The 9,377-nt window shown below is 35.2% G+C and overlaps 1 long non-coding RNA gene across 2 annotated transcripts in view; it reads left to right on the plus strand.

Moving 5' to 3' along the window:
* Nucleotides 1-8,913, plus strand: part of LOC112673615 (uncharacterized) — a 297,501-nt gene extending 288,588 nt beyond the window's left edge. Inside the window, exon 8 of one of the 2 annotated variants that reach the window (XR_007405549.1) lies at nt 8,442-8,913. This is a non-coding gene — a long non-coding RNA (uncharacterized LOC112673615). The remainder of the gene's footprint in view (nt 1-8,441) is intronic. The other variant, XR_007405559.1, reaches the window with a different exon arrangement.
* The last annotated feature ends 464 nt before the right edge of the window (nt 8,914-9,377 follow it).

Consider the following 9,377-nt stretch of genomic DNA (forward strand, 5'->3'; position numbering starts at 1 on the left):
TTGAAACTGGACATGTAGATAACCCCATGCCTAGCACATATCAAGAATCCAGACTCTTGGAAAGAAAGCAGGTGTTTTGCATAATCTACATCATTTGCACAAGCAGCTTAGACACCATGTGGACTCTTATCAGTTAGGGAAGGGTGAGAAGCCTCCCAAAATGCAGCCTCTCAGACACTAGGTAAAGATAGTAGTTGAAGGCCTGCTATGTGGACTCTTTTCTGGACACTGACTCTCTAGGAAAAAGATAAAAAGAGTTTTAATTAATATTGTTTGCTGATTTTCATGGTGTAAAGACTCCTATCAGGGATAATTTCAACCTATTAACATGATGACACTGAACATGGAGTTGGGAAGAGATTCAAACAATTAGCTCTCCACAAGCCAGTACAAGCTCACTTCAAGCACACCGCTGGAAATACCATTATTTATGACATAATTCCTAAGAGTATGTGCCTCCAATAAACTCTTCATCAATCATTGGGATATAGATGTATATATTTAACTTCAACTGAAGTTAAAGTAAAAAGATAAAATAAGATAGGAACCTCTGGTGTTAGAGATAACCCTTCAGTCCCCATGACTGTTCTAACTGAATGCATTGAGTAAGAGTGGTTCTCTTCCCAACAACCCATGGATAGTAAAATTTCAGAATCACAAGGGACTTTTAATTCACATCTAACAGTTCATAAGTAAACAATCTAATAACCAGAGAATAAAAATGATCTCCCAAGATCCCTCCCCATTAATTGTGGGTAAGCTAGTAGAAATATGAATCTAGTTTGCATGAGTGCTTGAACCATCATCCTCAATAATTAGAAAAAACTCATGAATTTCAGATTTAAAGACTTATAGAGTTAATCTAATTCTTTGATCCCATGAGAAGCCTAAATGTAGATGCAAAATCAAAAGCTGCAAAGAAAGGAGGCAACAGGTGTGATGAAAAATGAACAAACTCCTCATTTTTCTCAGTAAAGAGTTATAACGTACAGGCTAAAGAAGCCAAATCAAGAGATGTCACATTGGCAAAGACAGTACTAGAGAAAACTAAGACCAGGAAGTATGAAGGTGAACTGAAGGTGGCAAGGAGAGAAGAGAATTTTAATATTTCACTTTATAATTTTCTGTGTTGTTCTATTTTTGCACATATATTTGTATTTTTATTTTTAAAGATTGAATATATTTTAAAAAGACAGTAAAAAGTGTGGGAATCTACACATTCATAGTAGTTATGTCTGGGTTGTATAAATGGTGGTTAAAAAGATTTTTTTAAATAAATAAAGTGATTTTTTTGTTTTACATTTCTCAATTTTTCTATGTGAACATTTATTACTTTATTATAAAAACAAATCTGTTTGCCACTAATATTTTTTATTACTAATCTCAAGGAGTGAAGGAAAATGATAATACTAGTCACCATTTATAAATGGAAGATGCTAGTCTAAGCTCAAATCCTTTGGAACTAAAATTCCAGATTTCAGATCAAAAGGATATAGTCACAATTAAGTCCAAGAAAGTGTAACTATTCTCCTGAATATTGCAAATATGTAGCAGATATCAGAACTCAATAGAGTTATCTGAAATTAATTCTAGGATTACAAAGCCTCTCTCTCCGCGTTCCCAGTTTGTAGTCTTTCCAATGCACTCTCTCATTAATCAGCATAAAGAAAACTGTTGGGAACATAATGGCTGTTGGAAGCACAAATGGCAATATCTAAAACAATATGTTATTAAGCTATTAAATGCGTATTTATCACAGAAGAGACAGGAGGAATATTTTAAAAGATGATAATGCATAACACAGTCAGAGTAAGTTATAAAGTCTTACATAAGCTTTTCAATATGTCAAAAGACTGGAATTAATAAAAAGCAGCTTTCACTTTTTACATAAAGGTGTTCAGTTTATAATCTGATGTGCCAATTTTTTCTTTCCTTTTGGAAATATTCTTATAAAACTAATTTTAAGCAAGGCACTTGGGTGGCTCAGTCAGTTAAGTGTCTGCCTTAGGTCATGATCCTAGGGTCCTGGGGTAGGCTCAGGTCATGATCCCAGGGTCCTGGGATAGACTCCTGCTGTTGGACTTCCTGCTCAGTTGGGAGTCTGCTTCTCCTTCTCTCTCTCTCTCTCTCACACACCCCTCTTGCCTTCTCCCACAATTCTCTCTCTGTGTCAAATAAATAAATAAAATATTTAAAAAACCTGATCTTAAGCATCTATTTTACAAAATACTTAATTGGAAACATTTATCAAGACTTTCTAAATAGCTCAAACATCAGGTTCAAAGAATTTAATGATATTATCTTTGGGGGAGGAAAAAAGAGAAACTGCAAAAGAGAGTATGTATCTTCCATGTGTTTTGGGGTATTTATAGTGGATAGGATTTGAGCTGCAGAATTTATTTTTTCAGACATATAATGAATCAAGTTTGTAAATTTTATTTCTTATGATCCTGTTTTATTTTTATGGTTCTCCATGTTATTAGATTAAGACAAATCCTAGAATTACCATGTGACTGCTAAGTGATAATCACTGCTTCCCTTTGCCTTGATTGCTTTGTCTTAAAATGTGTTATGGTAGGTTTTGATGACCCTGAGTGTGGCCAAACAAGACTATCCTCTGAAAAATTAGAAAGACTGATTGCATTAGTCCACCTCTCTGGTATCAGACAAAAATTACATTTCTGGAAATATTTAAGAGTCTCAGATCCACAAATAGTACCCTTTATGTGTCAGGAATAATGGGAAAATGGTAGATGGGAAAATGGACAGGCATTGAAAAACAGAAGAGAGGCATATCCCAAATGGGTACATTTAAAATAGTAACTGAAAAAATCAATTTACCCAACCATTCAATTATCCATTCATTTATTTATTCAGTAAATATATGTTGAAAACTTACATAGTGCTCAGTGCCAGAAAAATCTCTACAGACTTTGAAAGACTGAAATCCAATCAAGAATCACTAGGAGGAAATTGTGCTAAAATACCCTGATGGGCATCTGAAGTTCTAGTTAGCTTCTGCTGGGGGACTGGGTTCTGACCCCAGTATTTTCTAGTCACTATCAAGCAGTTCCATAGTGAACAGAATAACTTCATGGAACCATAAAACCTCCATCGTGTGGTTTCACCTACTTCTATGCCCATCACATGGCTAAATCTTCTGATATTCACTTACTTAAACTGTGGTTGAATTTGCCTTTGGATTCAAAAGCAGGAAAAAGGCTGGTTCTCAGTAGGGACAAGGCTCTAAGAATGTGTCCTTTCTTTCAGTGCTCCTTCCACTTACTTCCTTCTTTCTCCTCACTTTATGCTAAAGTTCCTGAAAGCTTCAGGCCATAAAGCAGATCTTTGTGAAAAGAATCTTCCAAAAAAAGATCCACTAGAATGGCAAAAGGCATGGAGACACTGAGTTTAAAAAATAAAAATCCTAGTGAGGTAGAACTTGCCATTTATCCACATATTTGCTGGGTAAAATGTGGTAGAAGAAATACTTAACAGTCTATAGGCTTCTCAAGACCAAGACTAGGGTACATGGGTAGAGTGTATAGGAAATGGATTCTGATTCAAAAGAGGACTTTCTAAACCTTGGAGTCCTCTGAAATGACCTGCCTTACAAAGCAATGAGTTTGGATATGTGCAAAATGTCTGCCAGATAATCTGGTTGGATGTTGTGAAACAAATTCCTATATTAAGCGAGTCATACTCTTAATGGATTCTCAGAGATCCTGTCCAACTTCAAAATTCAGTGCTTTTGTAGTTTGTCTTCTGGGAAGGAAAACTGGCATATATTTCTGAAGTAGGTCTTGGTTTAGCATCTCTGGACCCTGATATTGGAAAATGCAATATAGGTAATTATGTTTTCAGAGAGATGCAAATTGAATGGAGGATCCTGTATTGGCTATTTTGTCTTGGACAAGACACTTAAAGCTTCTGAGCTCCATTCCTCACTCATTTAGGGGAATGATAAGCTAGGGCTACAATCTCTTCTCTAGAATTGTGAATCACATGATTTGGAATTCAGAATTTTCCAGATATTGTTATAGCAAAAAGTACACTTTGTGTATATCATACAACACTGGTAGTAGGAGCTAAGGTACTATGTGTTAAAACTCATTAATAATCCTTCATTAAAACATGTAAATATTCCTATGAATTCAAGTAATAAAGTCTATAAAATAAATGAATCAGTATTGATACAGAAGAGATTTTACCACCAAATAACTTGTTTTCACACTTAAAGAATAGCAGAATTACATCTCCCTGGGAGAATCCTGTGAGATTTAAACTCTGGAGAATGGCATAGTAGGTGCTATTAGTGGCCATTCAGCTTCTTGAATTTTACTATTGTGGCCTTTAGATAAATTGGCAAGTCGCTCTATGTTGTAGAGAATGTGTTAAATAGCATCTAATTTCTTGGTACAGGTGTACAACACTTATGATATGTAGTGGTCACTCTTGGTGTACCCAGGCCCCAGCTGCCAACTCACTGCTACTTCCTTCATAGATTTGCCCTTGACCAATCAGGAGTCACCCTGATTAGGAGGCCAGTCTCTGTCCCCACTGGGGCTAACCCACAGCCAATGGCTGATACAGGGGTACAGAATCTGACCCTTTTGCCTCAAATTGTGGTGCCATTCAGGCTCAAGGGATCCTCCTACAGGAGGTCATGAACCCATATTCTTGCTTCACACATTTCTGCTTTTCTACATGGAGTTACATCAATCACTTGAGAGTACTCCCGCAATAAATCATGCATACCAACTTCTGTCTCAAGCTCTGCTTCTAAAGAACCCAACTTAAGACAACATTCAACATGATTTACATATTGTTCACGAATATGCTTATTTAACTATAAAGATTCTAAAGTATTCACCTATTGCACTATTGCACCTGAATAAAATAGAAAGGATCCTGGCCTCTGAGATTAGTCAGTACAAATCTATTACTTTAGTTATCCAATCTTTCTGATCATCAATATCCCCATTAAAAATAATGTGATGTACATTACAGTGAACATAAAATGCCTTACAATAACTGACAGAGCATACACATAATAAACTGATGTTTTATTCCCCCATAAGATTCACTGCAGGCTTTTGGCATTCCTAAGCTCTATACACATTTGTCAATCATCAGAACCTTTTTCTTGCTACTGATGAAAGATGGACCTGAAGTTTAATGAGATGAAAACCGTAAAATCATCTCTTGTAGATTTCCTTATTGTTACATTGCTTCTTTGTGATGGAAATATTTTTTTTAATCTTGTGCTTGGAGCCATTTGCCACAAGCTCGCACCTTTTAGTCTATAAATGTTACATGGAATACATGAGTACTCTTGTGCCATTTCACTCTTATCTTAAAGCCAAACCTTTGCCATTTCCTGAAGAGCTTTGTTCACTATAAAAAGAAGTTGATGCAAACAGCCACATCATGTTAGAAGGTACACAAAAGCAGCTGTTTTTATTTGAACTTTCCTCTGCCAGCTCTCAGAATCTCAACTGGAAGAGCCTCAAGACAGAAATAACAACACCCACATGGCCTCCTATCAACTATACTCCAGGAATCCCTTTTCCTATTCATCTTTCTTTAAAAAAAAGAAATGTCAGGGCACATAGGTGGCTTAGTCAGTTAAGCATCCAACTCTTGATTTTGGCTCAGGTTATGATCTCAGGTTGGTGATATCCAGCCCCACATCAGCTTTCTATGCCCAGCAGGGAGACAGAGCCTGCTTGAGATTCTCTCCCTTTCTGTCTGCCCCTCCCCCTGCTCATGGGCTCTCTATTTCTTTCTCTCTAAAATAAATAAATCTTTAAAAAATATCAAGAATAAACGTCTGTATGGAAAATTCAGAAACTAATAAGGAAAAGACTTGCAATCATTCCTGTTTATTGGTCATCTTTATTCCCAGAGCAATCATGCAACCATGATATAATTAATCCCATTTGGTTAATAAATCAAACAAAGCCTGGAGAGTTTGGTCATTTTATCAAGCTATACATGAGTAAATAGAATATTACTATTTGGACCCAAGTCTGACTCAAGTATCATACTATGTAAACTGTCAATACAGATTTTCAAGATACTGGTTACATCCTCAAAGCTAGGCATTTAATAGCTTTCTTTTCTTTGAGTTAGCTTGAATCAAAAGGTCAGGGAAGTACAGCCTCTATAGCATGAAAGAGATATCAAAACATTCAAATTATGCTTATAATTAGTTGCAGATTTTGTTAACAACAATATATAAATTATAATAAATGAGTTTAATTGCCTAGGTTTAATGCTACCTGAATAAAATTGAATCTACTAGGGATAGATGATTGGTAGATTAATAGACAATACCTTTCAGAAACCAACTGGACAGTACTAATCAATTCCCCAACTTCTGAAAATCAACATCTTTGTGTAAAAAGAAGATTGAAATTTTTTTGCATAAGAAATCTGCATTTTGATAACTATGTAAATATAAAAGCGTTCCTTTTGTGGAGGCACAGGTGGCTCATTCAATTAAGCATCTGACTGTTGCTCTCAGCTCAGGTCCTTATCTCAGGGTTGTGAGTTCAAGACTCCTGTTAGTCTCCTTGCTGGGCATAGAGCCCAATTTAAAAAAAAAAAAAAGTTCCTCTTGTGAAGTTTAAAAGGTCAAGAGATCTAGAAATCTGACATTGAAACAACACTATCTGTGGCTTTGTAGGACTGAGTAATTTGCTGAAATGAAAAAGATGCCTACCTACATTGAGCTGTTTGATTTCTAACTGTTGTGTCATCTGCCTCCTCTAATTTTCACTTTTGGTGAAAAGAAAAAATATAAACTTTCAAAATCCAAATCCCACAGCCCTAACATCAAATAAATATCCATGAAGTCATCTTTTGGTATGTCAGAATGGAAGAGAATTATGGTAGGGAAATATGTCTGCTGCCATTATATTTATTTCATTAGAATTTCATGGAATTTCACTAAATGGAATTTTGAATGGATAGGAAGCTCCCAGACCTGAATAAGGAAGAAGCAGACAGATAGATTACTAATTAGCTTTCCAAAAAGAAATATTACCTTGGGAAATACAAAAAGACAGTGTTAAATGTATATCATATCCACTTTTGGGCACTATGAATATTGTATACATTTTACTCAATTTGAAACAAATGTGTAAGCTATTTATTTTTTATTTTTTAGCTCTTTTATATACTTTGTGCCTTCCTTTGGTCTTAATGTTGATTCTTTTTTTCTGATAGCAGTTTGGCAGAGGGCTGTAAGACATGGAAATGTCTACAGGCAGAAGATGGGATCATTTCAGCAATCACTCTATGAATATTTTTAAATAGATATTCTTTGATTCAGCAATTCCACTTCTTAGAGTTTCTTTCTTATTAGAATAGTACTACAAAAATATACCTATAAAGATGTCTTTTTTAGCCATTTACAATTGCTAAGAAATGGAAACAACCAAACCACACACTGGTTAAATCCATGCTCTGTCTATAAGATTTAATATTATACAACTGTTAAAATGTATCAATTTGGAAAATAGCAAATGATACACTGAGTGGGGGAGAGGCAGGGGCAAGTTGTCGCACATATACAACATAATTTTATTTAAAAAATGCAAATAACTAAATATATCATTGTCATGACCTTAAGAACTAGCACTGCAAAGTCAGTCAAAGCCATGAGAAACTCACTCAAAGGATGGAGGGTATTATGCTGAGTGAAGTAAGTCAGTCGGAGAAGGACAAACATTATATGTTCTCATTCATTTGGGGAATATAAATAATAGTGAAAGGGAATATAAGGGAAGGGAGAAGAAATGTGTGGGAAATATCAGAAAGGGAGACAGAATGTAAAGACTGCTAACTCTGGGAAACGAACTAGGGGTGGTAGAAGGGGAGGAGGGCAGGGGGTGGGAGTGAATGGGTGACGGGCACTGGGGGTTATTCTGTATGTTAGTAAATTGAACACCAATAAAAAATAAATTAAAAAAAATGTATGTTCAGCAAAAAAAAAAAAAAGGATATCATATAAATATCTAAGGAGAAGTGATTCTAAGAGACTAAAAGAAGTAAAAAAGAAAGAAAGAACTTACAATAGGATGGAGTAATAAATTAGTCAACAAAACTTTCTGGAAAAGAACCAACTAATAAATAGTTGTAGTTCTAAGGGCCATGTTGCAAATAATCAACTCTACCACTGTAGCACAATAGCAGGCATATACTGTATATAACAAACAGACCTCTTACTGTTTATTCTTGTGTCTTGCACCTGTGGACCTTTCCTTAAATATCATCCTTCCATATTTCTCTACTTGGCTTCTTTCTTTTCCTCTCCCTCTGAAGATTTTATGAACGTATACCATAGTCTATGTGACTTAGAAGATGTTAGGTAATCACTTAATTTTTGACCAGTTTAACTCACTCTCTTGTTACCTTCCTCTTTACCATTCCAGAACTTTCTTTGGGAAAGAAGAAACAGACAACTGCAACAAAGCCAGCAGTCAAGTCAAAGAGAGAGACTGAATGAGAGCTAGAGTACTTCTATCATTGGCACAGCTGAACAGAAAAAGGAGCAAGGTCAAGTGACTCAACATGGTAAAACCCCGTAATTTTCAGGGGTTAAGATAAGGAAAGGACAGATTTTTATTAAAAATAATTAACAGTTCATGTAAAGTAAAACTTAGCAGTATTCATTAGAGATTGGGGCAAACATTTTATGACTCAATTAAATAAATCTCTTCAGTAATATAGTTCTTTTCCCAAATCTTTGGGACATGTTGCTCTTTTCCCAAATCCTTGGGATCTAGAGTTGCCAGTGGGCAAAAAAATAGACCTAATTTTGATCTCAAAATTAGGGAAGGGTCTTCTCTCTCTCTTTCTGATTCAGGAGGAAGATTACAAACTCAGTTGTAATATCCAATTATTAATGCAGAACCATTAAATGCTGTTACAAAATAAAACTGCTTGAGGAACAGAGTGCGCTTCATAATTATAGAATTCTGCTTTTTATATATCTTAGGTTTCATTGATTTCAGGATAAAACACTAAAACCCAAATATTACTAAGATAAATAAAGTTTGGTATTGAGGTAAAAAATTACATTTTACAACAAAGATTTAAAGAGAACAATATATTTTATATGTACAATATATCCCTGAAATATAGTAGCTACATTAAAAGACAGTTTCAGGAAAAATATTTATTGGTGATACCATATTCAGGTTTTTCTCATAGGCCACTTCATTCTGTCCTAATAAAATCCATTTTACATAGCAGAACTAAGACTCAGGGAAGTTATGTGTCACACCCAATGTCTACAGGACATGTGTTAGACCAGAATCACACAGGCTGGAGAGAGCCAATTATACATGTTCCTTCCCAACATGAAT

This window comes from Canis lupus, chromosome 24, assembly GCF_003254725.2.
Source record: "Canis lupus dingo isolate Sandy chromosome 24, ASM325472v2, whole genome shotgun sequence".
NCBI lineage: Eukaryota > Metazoa > Chordata > Mammalia > Carnivora > Canidae > Canis > Canis lupus.